The 14084-nt window shown below is 35.8% G+C and overlaps 19 non-coding genes across 19 annotated transcripts; all 19 read right to left on the bottom strand.

The window, feature by feature from the left end:
• Positions 1-289: 289 nt before the first annotated feature.
• On the bottom strand, positions 290-362 carry trnak-uuu (transfer RNA lysine (anticodon UUU)). The gene has a single exon. It is a non-coding gene; the product is annotated as a tRNA-Lys (tRNA).
• Positions 363-1218: 856 nt separating this feature from the next.
• On the bottom strand, positions 1219-1291 carry trnak-uuu (transfer RNA lysine (anticodon UUU)). The gene has a single exon. It is a non-coding gene; the product is annotated as a tRNA-Lys (tRNA).
• A 509-nt stretch (positions 1292-1800) lies between these two features.
• Positions 1801-1873, bottom strand: trnak-uuu (transfer RNA lysine (anticodon UUU)). The gene has a single exon. It is a non-coding gene; the product is annotated as a tRNA-Lys (tRNA).
• A 483-nt stretch (positions 1874-2356) lies between these two features.
• trnak-uuu (transfer RNA lysine (anticodon UUU)) lies at positions 2357-2429 on the bottom strand. The gene has a single exon. It is a non-coding gene; the product is annotated as a tRNA-Lys (tRNA).
• Positions 2430-3293: 864 nt separating this feature from the next.
• trnak-uuu (transfer RNA lysine (anticodon UUU)) lies at positions 3294-3366 on the bottom strand. The gene has a single exon. It is a non-coding gene; the product is annotated as a tRNA-Lys (tRNA).
• Positions 3367-3867: 501 nt separating this feature from the next.
• On the bottom strand, positions 3868-3940 carry trnak-uuu (transfer RNA lysine (anticodon UUU)). Its single transcript has one exon. It is a non-coding gene; the product is annotated as a tRNA-Lys (tRNA).
• A 1374-nt stretch (positions 3941-5314) lies between these two features.
• Positions 5315-5387, bottom strand: trnak-uuu (transfer RNA lysine (anticodon UUU)). The gene has a single exon. It is a non-coding gene; the product is annotated as a tRNA-Lys (tRNA).
• Positions 5388-6406: 1019 nt separating this feature from the next.
• On the bottom strand, positions 6407-6479 carry trnak-uuu (transfer RNA lysine (anticodon UUU)). The gene has a single exon. It is a non-coding gene; the product is annotated as a tRNA-Lys (tRNA).
• A 492-nt stretch (positions 6480-6971) lies between these two features.
• Positions 6972-7044, bottom strand: trnak-uuu (transfer RNA lysine (anticodon UUU)). Its single transcript has one exon. It is a non-coding gene; the product is annotated as a tRNA-Lys (tRNA).
• Positions 7045-7496: 452 nt separating this feature from the next.
• trnak-uuu (transfer RNA lysine (anticodon UUU)) lies at positions 7497-7569 on the bottom strand. Its single transcript has one exon. It is a non-coding gene; the product is annotated as a tRNA-Lys (tRNA).
• A 464-nt stretch (positions 7570-8033) lies between these two features.
• On the bottom strand, positions 8034-8106 carry trnak-uuu (transfer RNA lysine (anticodon UUU)). Its single transcript has one exon. It is a non-coding gene; the product is annotated as a tRNA-Lys (tRNA).
• Positions 8107-8556: 450 nt separating this feature from the next.
• trnak-uuu (transfer RNA lysine (anticodon UUU)) lies at positions 8557-8629 on the bottom strand. The gene has a single exon. It is a non-coding gene; the product is annotated as a tRNA-Lys (tRNA).
• A 512-nt stretch (positions 8630-9141) lies between these two features.
• On the bottom strand, positions 9142-9214 carry trnak-uuu (transfer RNA lysine (anticodon UUU)). The gene has a single exon. It is a non-coding gene; the product is annotated as a tRNA-Lys (tRNA).
• A 734-nt stretch (positions 9215-9948) lies between these two features.
• trnan-guu (transfer RNA asparagine (anticodon GUU)) lies at positions 9949-10021 on the bottom strand. The gene has a single exon. It is a non-coding gene; the product is annotated as a tRNA-Asn (tRNA).
• A 472-nt stretch (positions 10022-10493) lies between these two features.
• trnak-uuu (transfer RNA lysine (anticodon UUU)) lies at positions 10494-10566 on the bottom strand. The gene has a single exon. It is a non-coding gene; the product is annotated as a tRNA-Lys (tRNA).
• A 454-nt stretch (positions 10567-11020) lies between these two features.
• On the bottom strand, positions 11021-11093 carry trnak-uuu (transfer RNA lysine (anticodon UUU)). The gene has a single exon. It is a non-coding gene; the product is annotated as a tRNA-Lys (tRNA).
• Positions 11094-11585: 492 nt separating this feature from the next.
• On the bottom strand, positions 11586-11658 carry trnak-uuu (transfer RNA lysine (anticodon UUU)). Its single transcript has one exon. It is a non-coding gene; the product is annotated as a tRNA-Lys (tRNA).
• Positions 11659-11933: 275 nt separating this feature from the next.
• trnak-uuu (transfer RNA lysine (anticodon UUU)) lies at positions 11934-12006 on the bottom strand. The gene has a single exon. It is a non-coding gene; the product is annotated as a tRNA-Lys (tRNA).
• A 769-nt stretch (positions 12007-12775) lies between these two features.
• On the bottom strand, positions 12776-12848 carry trnak-uuu (transfer RNA lysine (anticodon UUU)). The gene has a single exon. It is a non-coding gene; the product is annotated as a tRNA-Lys (tRNA).
• Positions 12849-14084: the final 1236 nt, after the last annotated feature.

Consider the following 14084-nt stretch of genomic DNA (forward strand, 5'->3'; position numbering starts at 1 on the left):
TTCCAGGGAAGGGTTTTATTTTTGCATTTTTTCCAAAATTGGGAAAGGGTAAAAAAGAAAGAAAAGAGAAAGAAAGAAAGAAAGAAAGAAAGAAAGAAAGAAAGAAAGAAAGAAAGAAAGAAAAAGAAAAAGATAAAGAAAGAAAAAATCAAACAGCTCAACATTCCTGGTTGTCTAGTGGTTAGCATTCGGTGCTCTGACCGCTGTGGACTGGTTTGATTCACTTCCAGGGAAGGTTTTTTTTTTGCATTTTCTCCAACAAAGTAGGGAAGGTTAAAAAAAATAGCCTCGCCCAAACAGGGACTTGAACCCTGGACCCTCAGATTAAAAGTCTGATGCTCTACCGACTGAGCTATCCGGGCTCATTAAATAAAAACGCTTACTTGGGCAGAAAAAAAGATATACAGAAAGAATAAAAAAAGAAAAAAAAGAAAAGAAAGAAAGCAAGCAAGAAAGAAAGAAAGAAAGAAAGAAAAAGAAAAAGATAAAGAAAGAAAAAATCAAATAGCTCAACATTCCGGGTCGTCTAGTGGTTAGCATTCGGTGCTCTAACCTCTGTGGCCTGGTTTGATTCACTTCCAGGGAAGGGTTTTATTTTTGCATTTTTTCCAAAATTGGGAAAGGGTAAAAAAGAAAGAAAGAAAGAAAGAAAGAAAGAAAGAAAGAAAGAAAGAAAGAAAGAAAGAAAGAAAGAAAAAGAAAAAGATAAAGAAAGAAAAAATCAAACAGCTCAACATTCCGGGTCGTCTAGTGGTTAGCATTCGCTGCTCTGACCGCTGTGGACTGGTTTGATTCACTTCCAGGGAAGGTTTTTTTTTTGCATTTTCTCCAACAAAGTGGGGAAGGTTAAAAAAAATAGCCTCGCCCAAACAGGGACTTGAACCCTGGACCCTCAGATTAAAAGTCTGATGCTCTACCGACTGAGCTATCCGGGGTCATTAAATAAAAACGCTTACTTGGGCAGAAAAAAAGATATACAGAAAGAATAAAAAAAGAAAAAAAAGAAAAGAAAGAAAGAAAGAAAGAAAGAAAGAAAGAAAGAAAGAAAGAAAAAGAAAAAGATAAAGAAAGAAAAAATCAAACAGCTCAACATTCCTGGTTGTCTAGTGGTTAGCATTCGGTGCTCTGACCGCTGTGGACTGGTTTGATTCACTTCCAGGGAAGGTTTTTTTTTTGCATTTTCTCCAACAAAGTGGGGAAGGTTAAAAAAATAAGCCTCGCCCAAACAGGGACTTGAACCCTGGACCCTCAGATTAAAAGTCTGATGCTCTACCGACTGAGCTATCCGGGCTCATTAAATAAAAAGGCTTACTTGGGCAGAAAAAAAGATATACAGAAAGAATAAAAAAAGAAAAAAAAGAAAAGAAAGAAAGAAAGAAAGAAAGAAAGAAAGAAAGAAAGAAAGAAAGAAAGAAAAAGAAAAAGATAAAGAAAGAAAAAATCAAATAGCTCAACATTCCGGGTCGTCTAGTGGTTAGCATTCGGTGCTCTAACCTCTGTGGCCTGGTTTGATTCAGTTCCAGGGAAGAGTTTTTTTTTTTGCATTTTTTCCAAAATTGGGAAAGGGTAAAAAAGAAAGAAAGAAAGAAAGAAAGAAAGAAAGAAAGAAAGAAAGAAAGAAAGAAAGAAAGAAAGAGAAAAAGATAAAGAAAGAAAAAATCAAACAGCTCAACATTCCTGGTTGTCTAGTGGTTAGCATTCGGTGCTCTGACCGCTGTGGACTGGTTTGATTCACTTCCAGGGAAGGTTTTTTTTTTGCATTTTCTCCAACAAAGTGGGGAAGGTTAAAAAAAATAGCCTCGCCCAAACAGGGACTTGAACCCTGGACACTCAGATTAAAAGTCTGATGCTCTACCGACTGAGCTATCCAGGCTCATTAAATAAAAACGCTTACTTGGGCAGAAAAAAAGATATACAGAAAGAATAAAAAAAGAAAAAAAAGAAAAGAAAGAAAGAAAGAAAGAAAGAAAGAAAAAGAAAAAGATAAAGAAAGAAAAAATCAAATAGCTCAACATTCCGGGTCGTCTAGTGGTTAGCATTCGGTGCTCTAACCTCTGTGGCCTGGTTTGATTCACTTCCAGGGAAGGGTTTTATTTTTGCATTTTTTCCAAAATTGGGAAAGGGTAAAAAAGAAAGAAAAGAGAAAGAAAGAAAGAAAGAAAGAAAGAAAGAAAGAAAGAAAGAAAGAAAAAGAAAAAGATAAAGAAAGAAAAAATCAAACAGCTCAACATTCCTGGTTGTCTAGTGGTTAGCATTCGGTGCTCTGACCGCTGTGGACTGGTTTGATTCACTTCCAGGGAAGGTTTTTTTTTTGCATTTTCTCCAACAAAGTAGGGAAGGTTAAAAAAAATAGCCTCGCCCAAACAGGGACTTGAACCCTGGACCCTCAGATTAAAAGTCTGATGCTCTACCGACTGAGCTATCCGGGCTCATTAAATAAAAACGCTTACTTGGGCAGAAAAAAAGATATACAGAAAGAATAAAAAAAGAAAAAAAAGAAAAGAAAGAAAGCAAGCAAGAAAGAAAGAAAGAAAGAAAGAAAAAGAAAAAGATAAAGAAAGAAAAAATCAAATAGCTCAACATTCCGGGTCGTCTAGTGGTTAGCATTCGGTGCTCTAACCTCTGTGGCCTGGTTTGATTCACTTCCAGGGAAGGGTTTTATTTTTGCATTTTTTCCAAAATTGGGAAAGGGTAAAAAAGAAAGAAAGAAAGAAAGAAAGAAAGAAAGAAAGAAAGAAAGAAAGAAAGAAAGAAAGAAAAAGAAAAAGATAAAGAAAGAAAAAATCAAACAGCTCAACATTCCGGGTCGTCTAGTGGTTAGCATTCGCTGCTCTGACCGCTGTGGACTGGTTTGATTCACTTCCAGGGAAGGTTTTTTTTTTGCATTTTCTCCAACAAAGTGGGGAAGGTTAAAAAAAATAGCCTCGCCCAAACAGGGACTTGAACCCTGGACCCTCAGATTAAAAGTCTGATGCTCTACCGACTGAGCTATCCGGGGTCATTAAATAAAAACGCTTACTTGGGCAGAAAAAAAGATATACAGAAAGAATAAAAAAAGAAAAAAAAGAAAAGAAAGAAAGAAAGAAAGAAAGAAAGAAAGAAAGAAAGAAAGAAAGAAAGAAAGAAAAAGAAAAAGATAAAGAAAGAAAAAATCAAACAGCTCAACATTCCTGGTTGTCTAGTGGTTAGCATTCGGTGCTCTGACCGCTGTGGACTGGTTTGATTCACTTCCAGGGAAGGTTTTTTTTTTGCATTTTCTCCAACAAAGTGGGGAAGGTTAAAAAAATAAGCCTCGCCCAAACAGGGACTTGAACCCTGGACCCTCAGATTAAAAGTCTGATGCTCTACCGACTGAGCTATCCGGGCTCATTAAATAAAAAGGCTTACTTGGGCAGAAAAAAAGATATACAGAAAGAATAAAAAAAGAAAAAAAAGAAAAGAAAGAAAGAAAGAAAGAAAGAAAGAAAGAAAGAAAGAAAGAAAGAAAGAAAAAGAAAAAGATAAAGAAAGAAAAAATCAAATAGCTCAACATTCCGGGTCGTCTAGTGGTTAGCATTCGGTGCTCTAACCTCTGTGGCCTGGTTTGATTCAGTTCCAGGGAAGAGTTTTTTTTTTTGCATTTTTTCCAAAATTGGGAAAGGGTAAAAAAGAAAGAAAGAAAGAAAGAAAGAAAGAAAGAAAGAAAGAAAGAAAGAAAGAAAGAGAAAAAGATAAAGAAAGAAAAAATCAAACAGCTCAACATTCCTGGTTGTCTAGTGGTTAGCATTCGGTGCTCTGACCGCTGTGGACTGGTTTGATTCACTTCCAGGGAAGGTTTTTTTTTTGCATTTTCTCCAACAAAGTGGGGAAGGTTAAAAAAAATAGCCTCGCCCAAACAGGGACTTGAACCCTGGACCCTCAGATTAAAAGTCTGATGCTCTACCGACTGAGCTATCCGGGCTCATTAAATAAAAATGCTTACTTGGGCAGAAAAAAAGATATACAGAAAGAATAAAAAAAGAAAAAAAAGAAAAGAAAGAAAGAAAGAAAGAAAGAAAGAAAAAGAAAAAGCTAAAGAAACAAAAAATCAAATAGCTCAACATTCCGGGTCGTCTAGTGGTTAGCATTCGGTGCTCTAACCTCTGTGGCCTGGTTTGATTCACTTCCAGGGAAGGGTTTTATTTTTGCATTTTTTCCAAAATTGGGAAAGGGTAAAAAAGAAAGAAAGAAAGAAAGAAAGAAAGAAAGAAAGAAAGAAAAAGAAAAAGATAAAGAAAGAAAAAATCAAATAGCTCAACATTCCTGGTTGTCTAGTGGTTAGCATTCGGTGCTCTGACCGCTGTGGACTGGTTTGATTCACTTCCAGGGAAGTTTTTTTTTTGCATTTTCTCCAACAAAGTGGGGAAGGTTAAAAAAAATAGCGTTGCCCAAACAGGGACTTGAACCCTGGACCCTCAGATTAAAAGTCTGATGCTTTACTGACTGAGCTATCCGGGCTCATTAAATAAAAACGCTTACTTGGGCAGAAAAAAAGATATACAGAAAGAATAAAGAAAGAAAAAAAAGAAAAGAAAGAAAGAAAGAAAGAAAGAAAGAAAGAAAGAAAGAAAGAAAGAAAAAGAAAAAGATAAAGAAAGAAAAAATCAAACAGCTCAACATTCCTGGTTGTCTAGTGGTTAGCATTCGGTGCTCTGACCGCTGTGGACTGGTTTGATTCACTTCCAGGGAAGTTTTTTTTTTTGCATTTTCTCCAACAAAGTAGGGAAGGTTAAAAAAAATAGCCTCGCCCAAACAGGGACTTGAACCCTGGACCCTCAGATTAAAAGTCTGATGCTCTACCGACTGAGCTAACCGGGCTCATTAAATAAAAACGCTTACTTGGGCAGAAAAAAAGATATACAGAAAGAATAAAAAAAGAAAAAAAAGAAAAGAAAGAAAGAAAGAAAGCAAGAAAGAAAGAAAGAAAGAAAGAAAAAGAAAAAGATAAAGAAAGAAAAAATCAAATAGCTCAACATTCCGGGTCGTCTAGTGGTTAGCATTCGGTGCTCTAACCTCTGTGGCCTGGTTTGATTCACTTCCAGGGAAGGGTTTTATTTTTGCATTTTTTCCAAAATTGGGAAAGGGTAAAAAAGAAAGAAAGAAAGAAAGAAAGAAAGAAAGAAAGAAAGAAAGAAAAAGATAAAGAAAGAAAAAATCAAACAGCTCAACATTCCTGGTTGTCTAGTGGTTAGCATTCGGTGCTCTGACCGCTGTGGACTGGTTTGATTCACTTCCAGGGAAGGTTTTTTTTTTGCATTTTCTCCAACAAAGTGGGGAAGGTTAAAAAAAATAACCTCGCCCAAACAGGGACTTGAACCCTGGACCCTCAGATTAAAAGTCTGATGCTCTACCGACTGAGCTATCCGGGCTCATTAAATAAAAACTCTTACTTGGGCAGAAAAAAAAATATACAGAAAGAATAAAAAAAGAAAAAAAAGAAAAGAAAGAAAGAAAGAAAGAAAGAAAGAAAAAGAAAAAGATAAAGAAAGAAAAAATCAAATAGCTCAACATTCCGGGTCGTCTAGTGGTTAGCATTCGGTGCTCTAACCTCTGTGGCCTGGTTTGATTCACTTCCAGGGAAGGGTTTTATTTTTGCATTTTTTCCAAAATTGGGAAAGGGTAAAAAAGAAAGAAAGAAAGAAAGAAAGAAAGAAAGAAAGAAAAAGAAAAAGATAAAGAAAGAAAAAATCAAATAGCTCAACATTCCTGGTTGTCTAGTGGTTAGCATTCGGTGCTCTGACCGCTGTGGACTGGTTTGATTCACTTCCAGGGAAGGTTTTTTTTTTGCATTTTCTCCAACAAAGTAGGGAAGGTTAAAAAAAATAGCCTCGCCCAAAAAGGGACTTGAACCCTGGACCCTCAGATTAAAAGTCTGATGCTCTACCGACTGAGCTAACCGGGCTCATTAAATAAAAACGCTTACTTGGGCAGAAAAAAAGATATACAGAAAGAATAAAAAAAGAAAAAAAAGAAAAGAAAGAAAGAAAGCAAGCAAGCAAGAAAGAAAGAAAGAAAGAAAGAAAAAGAAAAAGATAAAGAAAGAAAAAATCAAATAGCTCAACATTCCGGGTCGTCTAGTGGTTAGCATTCGGTGCTCTAACCTCTGTGGCCTGGTTTGATTCACTTCCAGGGAAGGGTTTTATTTTTGCATTTTTTCCAAAATTGGGAAAGGGTAAAAAAGAAAGAAAGAAAGAAAGAAAGAAAGAAAGAAAGAAAGAAAGAAAGAAAAAGATAAAGAAAGAAAAAATCAAACAGCTCAACATTCCTGGTTGTCTAGTGGTTAGCATTCGGTGCTCTGACCGCTGTGGACTGGTTTGATTCACTTCCAGGGAAGGTTTTTTTTTTGCATTTTCTCCAACAAAGTGGGGAAGGTTAAAAAAAATAACCTCGCCCAAACAGGGACTTGAACCCTGGACCCTCAGATTAAAAGTCTGATGCTCTACCGACTGAGCTATCCGGGCTCATTAAATAAAAACTCTTACTTGGGCAGAAAAAAAAATATACAGAAAGAATAAAAAAAGAAAAAAAAGAAAAGAAAGAAAGAAAGAAAGAAAGAAAGAAAAAGAAAAAGATAAAGAAAGAAAAAATCAAATAGCTCAACATTCCGGGTCGTCTAGTGGTTAGCATTCGGTGCTCTAACCTCTGTGGCCTGGTTTGATTCACTTCCAGGGAAGGGTTTTATTTTTGCATTTTTTCCAAAATTGGGAAAGGGTAAAAAAGAAAGAAAGAAAGAAAGAAAGAAAGAAAGAAAGAAAGAAAGAAAGAAAGAAAGAAAGAAAGAAAGAAAAAGAAAAAGATAAAGAAAGAAAAAATCAAACAGCTCAACATTCCGGGTCGTCTAGTGGTTAGCATTCGCTGCTCTGACCGCTGTGGACTGGTTTGATTCACTTCCAGGGAAGGTTTTTTTTTTGCATTTTCTCCAACAAAGTGGGGAAGGTTAAAAAAAATAGCCTCGCCCAAACAGGGACTTGAACCCTGGACCCTCAGATTAAAAGTCTGATGCTCTACCGACTGAGCTATCCGGGCTCATTAAATAAAAACGCTTACTTGGGCAGAAAAAAAGACATACAGAAAGAATAAAAAAAGAAAAAAAAGAAAAGAAAGAAAGAAAGAAAGAAAGAAAAAGAAAAAGATAAAGAAACAAAAAATCAAATAGCTCAACATTCCGGGTCGTCTAGTGGTTAGCATTCGGTGCTCTAACCTCTGTGGCCTGGTTTGATTCAGTTCCAGGGAAGGGTTTTATTTTTGCATTTTTTCCAAAATTGGGAAAGGGTAAAAAAGAAAGAAAGAAAGAAAGAAAGAAAGAAAGAAAAAGAAAAAGATAAAGAAAGAAAAAATCAAATAGCTCAACATTCCTGGTTGTCTAGTGGTTAGCATTCGGTGCTCTGACCGCTGTGGACTGGTTTGATTCACTTCCAGGGAAGGTTTTTTTTTTGCATTTTCTCCAACAAAGTGGGGAAGGTTAAAAAAAATAGCCTCGCCCAAACAGGGACTTGAACCCTGGACCCTCAGATTAAAAGTCTGATGCTCTACCGACTGAGCTATCCGGGCTCATTAAATAAAAACGCTTACTTGGGCAGAAAAAAAGATATACAGAAAGAATAAAAAAAGAAAAAAAAGAAAAGAAAGAAAGAAAGAAAGAAAGAAAGAAAAAGAAAAAGATAAAGAAACAAAAAATCAAATAGCTCAACATTCCGGGTCGTCTAGTGGTTAGCATTCGGTGCTCTAACCTCTGTGGCCTGGTTTGATTCACTTCCAGGGAAGGGTTTTATTTTTGCATTTTTTCCAAAATTGGGAAAGGGTAAAAAAGAAAGAAAGAAAGAAAGAAAGAAAGAAAGAAAGAAAGAAAAAGAAAAAGATAAAGAAAGAAAAAATCAAACAGCTCAACATTCCTGGTTGTCTAGTGGTTAGCATTCGGTGCTCTGACCGCTGTGGACTGGTTTGATTCACTTCCAGGGAAGGTTTTTTTTTTGCATTTTCTCCAACAAAGTGGGGAAGGTTAAAAAAAATAGCCTCGCCCAAACAGGGACTTGATCCCTGGACCCTCAGATTAAAAGTCTGATGCTCTACCGACTGAGCTATCCGGGCTCATTAAATAAAAATGCTTACTTGGGCAGAAAAAAAGATATACAGAAAGAATAAAAAAAGAAAAAAAAGAAAAGAAAGAAAGAAAGAAAGAAAGAAAGAAAGAAAAAGAAAAAGATAAAGAAAGAAAAAATCAAATAGCTCAACATTCCGGGTCGTCTAGTGGTTAGCATTCGGTGCTCTAACCTCTGTGGCCTGGTTTGATTCAGTTCCAGGGAAGGGTTTTATTTTTGCATTTTTTCCAAAATTGGGAAAGGGTAAAAAATAAAGAAAGAAAGAAAGAAAGAAAGAAAAAGATAAAGAAAGAAAAAATCAAACAGCTCAACATTCCTGGTTGTCTAGTGGTTAGCAGTCGGTGCTCTGACCGCTGTGGACTGGTTTGATTCACTTCCAGGGAAGGTTTTTTTTTTGCATTTTCTCCAACAAAGTGGGGAAGGTTAAAAAAAATAGCCTCGTCCAAACAGGGACTTGAACCCTGGACCCTCAGATTAAAAGTCTGATGCTCTACCGACTGAGCTATCCGGGCTCATTAGATAAAAACTCTTACTTGGGCAGAAAAAAAGATATACAGAAAGAATAAAAAAAGAAAAAAAAGAAAAGAAAGAAAGAAAGAAAGAAAGAAAGAAAGAAAGAAAGAAAGAAAGAAAGAAAGAAAGAAAGAAAGAAAAAGAAAAAGATAAAGAAAGAAAAAATCAAATAGCTCAAGATTCCGGGTCGTCTAGTGGTTAGCATTCGGTGCTCTAACCTCTGTGGCCTGGTTTGATTCACTTCCAGGGAAGGGTTTTATTTTTGCATTTTTTCCAAAATTGGGAAAGGGTAAAAAAGAAAGAAAGAAAGAAAGAAAGAAAGAAAGAAAGAAAGAAAGAAAGAAAAAGAAAAAGATAAAGAAAGAAAAAATCAAACAGCTCAACATTCCTGGTTGTCTAGTGGTTAGCATTCGGTGCTCTGACCGCTGTGGACTGGTTTGATTCACTTCCAGGGAAGGTTTTTTTTTTGCATTTTCTCCAACAAAGTGGGGAAGGTTAAAAAAAATAGCCTCGCCCAAACAGGGACTTGAACCCTGGACCCTCAGATTAAAAGTCTGATGCTCTACCGACTGAGCTATCCCGGCTCATTAAATAAAAATGCTTACTTGGGCAGAAAAAAAGATATACAGAAAGAATAAAGAAAGAAAAAAAAGAAAAGAAAGAAAGAAAGAAAGAAAGAAAGAAAGAAAGAAAGAAAGAAAGAAAGAAAGAAAAAGAAAAAGATAAAGAAAGAAAAAATCAAATAGCTCAACATTCCGGGTCGTCTAGTGGTTAGCATTCGGTGCTCTAACCTCTGTGGCCTGGTTTGATTCAGTTCCAGGGAAGGGTTTTTTTTTTTGCATTTTTTCCAAAATTGGGAAAGGGTAAAAAAGAAAGAAAGAAAGAAAGAAAGAAAGAAAGAAAGAAAGAAAGAAAGAAAGAAAGAAAGAAAGAAAGAAAGAAAGAAAGAAAGAAAGAAAAAGAAAAAGATAAAGAAACAAAAAATCAAATAGCTCAACATTCCGGGTCGTCTAGTGGTTAGCATTCGGTGCTCTAACCTCTGTGGCCTGGTTTGATTCAGTTCCAGGGAAGGGTTTTATTTTTGCATTTTTTCCAAAATTGGGAAAGGGTAAAAAAGAAAGAAAGAAAGAAAGAAAGAAAGAAAGAAAGAAAAAGAAAAAGATAAAGAAAGAAAAAATCAAATAGCTCAACATTCCTGGTTGTCTAGTGGTTAGCATTCGGTGCTCTGACCGCTGTGGACTGGTTTGATTCACTTCCAGGGAAGGTTTTTTTTTTGCATTTTCTCCAACAAAGTGGGGAAGGTTAAAAAAAATAGCCTCGCCCAAACAGGGACTTGAACCCTGGACCCTCAGATTAACAGTCTGATGCTCTACCGACTGAGCTATCCGGGCTCATTAAATAAAAACGCTTACTTGGGCAGAAAAAAAGATATACAGAAAGAATAAAAAAAGAAAAAAAAGAAAAGAAAGAAAGAAAGAAAGAAAGAAAGAAAAAGAAAAAGATAAAGAAACAAAAAATCAAATAGCTCAACATTCCGGGTCGTCTAGTGGTTAGCATTCGGTGCTCTAACCTCTGTGGCCTGGTTTGATTCACTTCCAGGGAAGGGTTTTATTTTTGCATTTTTTCCAAAATTGGGAAAGGGTAAAAAAGAAAGAAAGAAAGAAAGAAAGAAAGAAAGAAAGAAAGAAAGAAAGAAAAAGAAAAAGATAAAGAAAGAAAAAATCAAACAGCTCAACATTCCTGGTTGTCTAGTGGTTAGCATTCGGTGCTCTGACCGCTGTGGACTGGTTTGATTCACTTCCAGGGAAGGTTTTTTTTTTGCATTTTCTCCAACAAAGTGGGGAAGGTTAAAAAAAATAGCCTCGCCCAAACAGGGACTTGATCCCTGGACCCTCAGATTAAAAGTCTGATGCTCTACCGACTGAGCTATCCGGGCTCATTAAATAAAAATGCTTACTTGGGCAGAAAAAAAGATATACAGAAAGAATAAAAAAAGAAAAAAAAGAAAAGAAAGAAAGAAAGAAAGAAAGAAAGAAAGAAAGAAAAAGAAAAAGATAAAGAAAGAAAAAATCAAATAGCTCAACATTCCGGGTCGTCTAGTGGTTAGCATTCGGTGCTCTAACCTCTGTGGCCTGGTTTGATTCAGTTCCAGGGAAGGGTTTTATTTTTGCATTTTTTCCAAAATTGGGAAAGGGTAAAAAATAAAGAAAGAAAGAAAGAAAGAAAGAAAAAGATAAAGAAAGAAAAAATCAAACAGCTCAACATTCCTGGTTGTCTAGTGGTTAGCAGTCGGTGCTCTGACCGCTGTGGACTGGTTTGATTCACTTCCAGGGAAGGTTTTTTTTTTGCATTTTCTCCAACAAAGTGGGGAAGGTTAAAAAAAATAGCCTCGTCCAAACAGGGACTTGAACCCTGGACCCTCAGATTAAAAGTCTGATGCTCTACCGACTGAGCTATCCGGGCTCATTAGATAAAAACTCTTACTTGGGCAGAAAAAAAGATATACAGAAAGAATAAAAAAAGAAAAAAAAGAAAAGAAAGAAAGAAAGAAAGAAAGAAAGAAAGAAAGAAAGAAAGAAAGAAAAAGAAAAAGATAAAGAAAGAAAAAATCAAATAGCTCAACATTCCGGGTCGTCTAGTGGTTAGCATTCGGTGCTCTAACCTCTGTGGCCTGGTTTGATTCACTTCCACGGAAGGGTTTTATTTTTGCATTTTTTCCAAAATTGGGAAAGGGTAAAAAAGAAAGAAAGAAAGAAAGAAAGAAAGAAAGAAAGAAAGAAAGAAAGAAAAAGAAAAAGATAAAGAAAGAAAAAATCAAACAGCTCAACATTCCGGGTCGTCTAGTGGTTAGCATTCGCTGCTCTGACCGCTGTGGACTGGTTTGATTCACTTCCAGGGAAGGTTTTTTTTTTGCATTTTCTCCAACAAAGTGGGGAAGGTTAAAATAAATAGTCTCGCCCAAACAGGGACTTGAAACCTGGACCCTCAGATTAAAAGTCTGATGCTCTACCGACTGAGCTATCCGGGCTCATTAAATAAAAACGCTTACTTGGGCAGAAAAAAAGATATACAGAAAGAATAAAAAAAGAAAAAAAAGAAAAGAAAGAAAGAAAGAAAGAAAGAAAGAAAGAAAGAAAAAGAAAAAGATAAAGAAAGAAAAAATCAAACAGCTCAACATTCCTGGTTGTCTAGTGGTTAGCATTCGGTGCTCTGACCGCTGTGGACTGGTTTGATTCACTTCCAGGGAAGGTTTTTTTTTTGCATTTTCTCCAACAAAGTGGGGAAGGTTAAAAAAAATAGCCTCGCCCAAACAGGGACTTGAACCCTGGACCCTCAGATTAAAAGTCTGATGCTCTACCGACTGAGCTATCCCGGCTCATTAAATAAAAATGCTTACTTGGGCAGAAAAAAAGATATACAGAAAGAATAAAGAAAGAAAAAAAAGAAAAGAAAGAAAGAAAGAAAGAAAGAAAGAAAGAAAGAAAGAAAGAAAGAAAGAAAGAAAGAAAGAAAAAGAAAAAGATAAAGAAAGAAAAAATCAAATAGCTCAACATTCTGGGTCGTCTAGTGGTTAGCATTCGGTGCTCTAACCTCTGTGGCCTGGTTTGATTCAGTTCCAGGGAAGGGTTTTTTTTTTTGCATTTTTTCCAAAATTGGGAAAGGGTAAAAAAGAAAGAAAGAAAGAAAGAAAGAAAGAAAGAAGAAAGAAAGAAAGAAAGAAAGAAAGAAAGAAAGAAAGAAAGAAAGAAAGAAAGAAAGAAAGAAAGAAAGAAAGAAAAAGAAAAAGATAAAGAAAGAAAAAATCAAATAGCTCAACATTCCGGGTCGTCTAGTGGTTAGCATTCGGTGCTCTAACCTCTGTGGCCTGGTTTGATTCAGTTCCAGGGAAGGGTTTTTTTTTTGCATTTTTTCCAAAATTGGGAAAGGGTAAAAAAGAAAGAAAGAAAGAAAGAAAGAAAGAAAGAAAGAAAGAAAGAAAGAGAAAAAGTTAAAGAAAGAAAAAATCAAACAGCTCAACATTCCTGGTTGTCTAGTGGTTAGCATTCGGTGCTCTGACCGCTGTGGACTGGTTTGATTCACTTCCAGGGAAGGTTTTTTTTTTGCATTTTCTCCAACAAAGTGGGGAAGGTTAAAAAAAATAGCCTCGCCCAAACAGGGACTTGAACCCTGGACCCTCAGATTAAAAGTCTGATGCTCTACCGACTGAGCTATCCCGGCTCATTAAATAAAAATGCTTACTTGGGCAGAAAAAAAGATATACAGAAAGAAGAAAGAAAGAAAAAAAAGAAAAGAAAGAAAGAAAGAAAGAAAGAAAGAAAGAAAGAAAGAAAGAAAGAAAGAAAGAAAGAAAGAAAGAAAAAGAAAAAGATAAAGAAAGAAAAAATCAAATAGCTCAACATTCTGGGTCGTCTAGTGGTTAGCATTCGGTGCTCTAACCTCTGTGGCCTGGTTTGATTCAGTTCCAGGGAAGGGTTTTTTTTTTTGCATTTTTTCCAAAATTGGGAAAGGGTAAAAAAGAAAGAAAGAAAGAAAGAAAGAAAGAAAGAATGAAAGAAAGAAAGAAAGAAAGAAAGAAAAAGAAAAAGAAAAAGATAAAGAAAGAAAAAATCAAACAGCTCAACATTCCTGGTTGTCTAGTGGATAGCATTCGGTGCTCTGACCGCTGTGGACTGGTTTGATTCACTTCCAGGGAAGGTTTTTTTTTTGCATTTTCTCCAACAAAGTGGGGAAGGTTAAAAAAAATAGCCTCACCCAAACAGGGACTTGAACCCTGGACCCTCAGATTAAAAGTCTGATGCTCTACCGACTGAGCTATCCCGGCTCATTAAATAAAAATGCTTACTTGGGCAGAAAAAAAGATATACAGAAAGAATAAAGAAAGAAAAAAAAGAAAAGAAAGAAAGAAAGAAAGAAAGAAAGAAAGAAAGAAAGAAAGAAAGAAAGAAAGAAAGAAAGAAAAAGAAAAAGATAAAGAAAGAAAAAATCAAATAGCTCAACATTCCGGGTCGTCTAGTGGTTAGCATTCGGTGCTCTAACCTCTGTGGCCTGGTTTGATTCAGTTCCAGGGAAGGGTTTTTTTTTTTGCATTTTTTCCAAAATTGGGAAAGGGTAAAAAAGAAAGAAAGAAAGAAAGAAAGAAAGAAAGAAAGAAAGAAAGAAAGAAAGAAAGAAAGAAAGAAAAAGAAAAAGATAAAGAAAGAAAAAATCAAATAGCTCAACATTCCGGGTCGTCTAGTGGTTAGCATTCGGTGCTCTAACCTCTGTGGCCTGGTTTGATTCAGTTCCAGGGAAGGGTTTTTTTTTTGCATTTTTTCCAAAATTGGGAAAGGGTAAAAAAGAAAGAAAGAAAGAAAGAAAGAAAGAAAGAAAGAAAGAAAGAAAGAAAGAAAGAGAAAAAGATAAAGAAAGAAAAAATCAAACAGCTCAACATTCCTGGTTGTCTAGTGGTTAGCA

The sequence above is a fragment of the Acipenser ruthenus genome, chromosome 23 (genome assembly GCF_902713425.1).
Source record: "Acipenser ruthenus chromosome 23, fAciRut3.2 maternal haplotype, whole genome shotgun sequence".
Classification (NCBI taxonomy): domain Eukaryota; kingdom Metazoa; phylum Chordata; class Actinopteri; order Acipenseriformes; family Acipenseridae; genus Acipenser; species Acipenser ruthenus.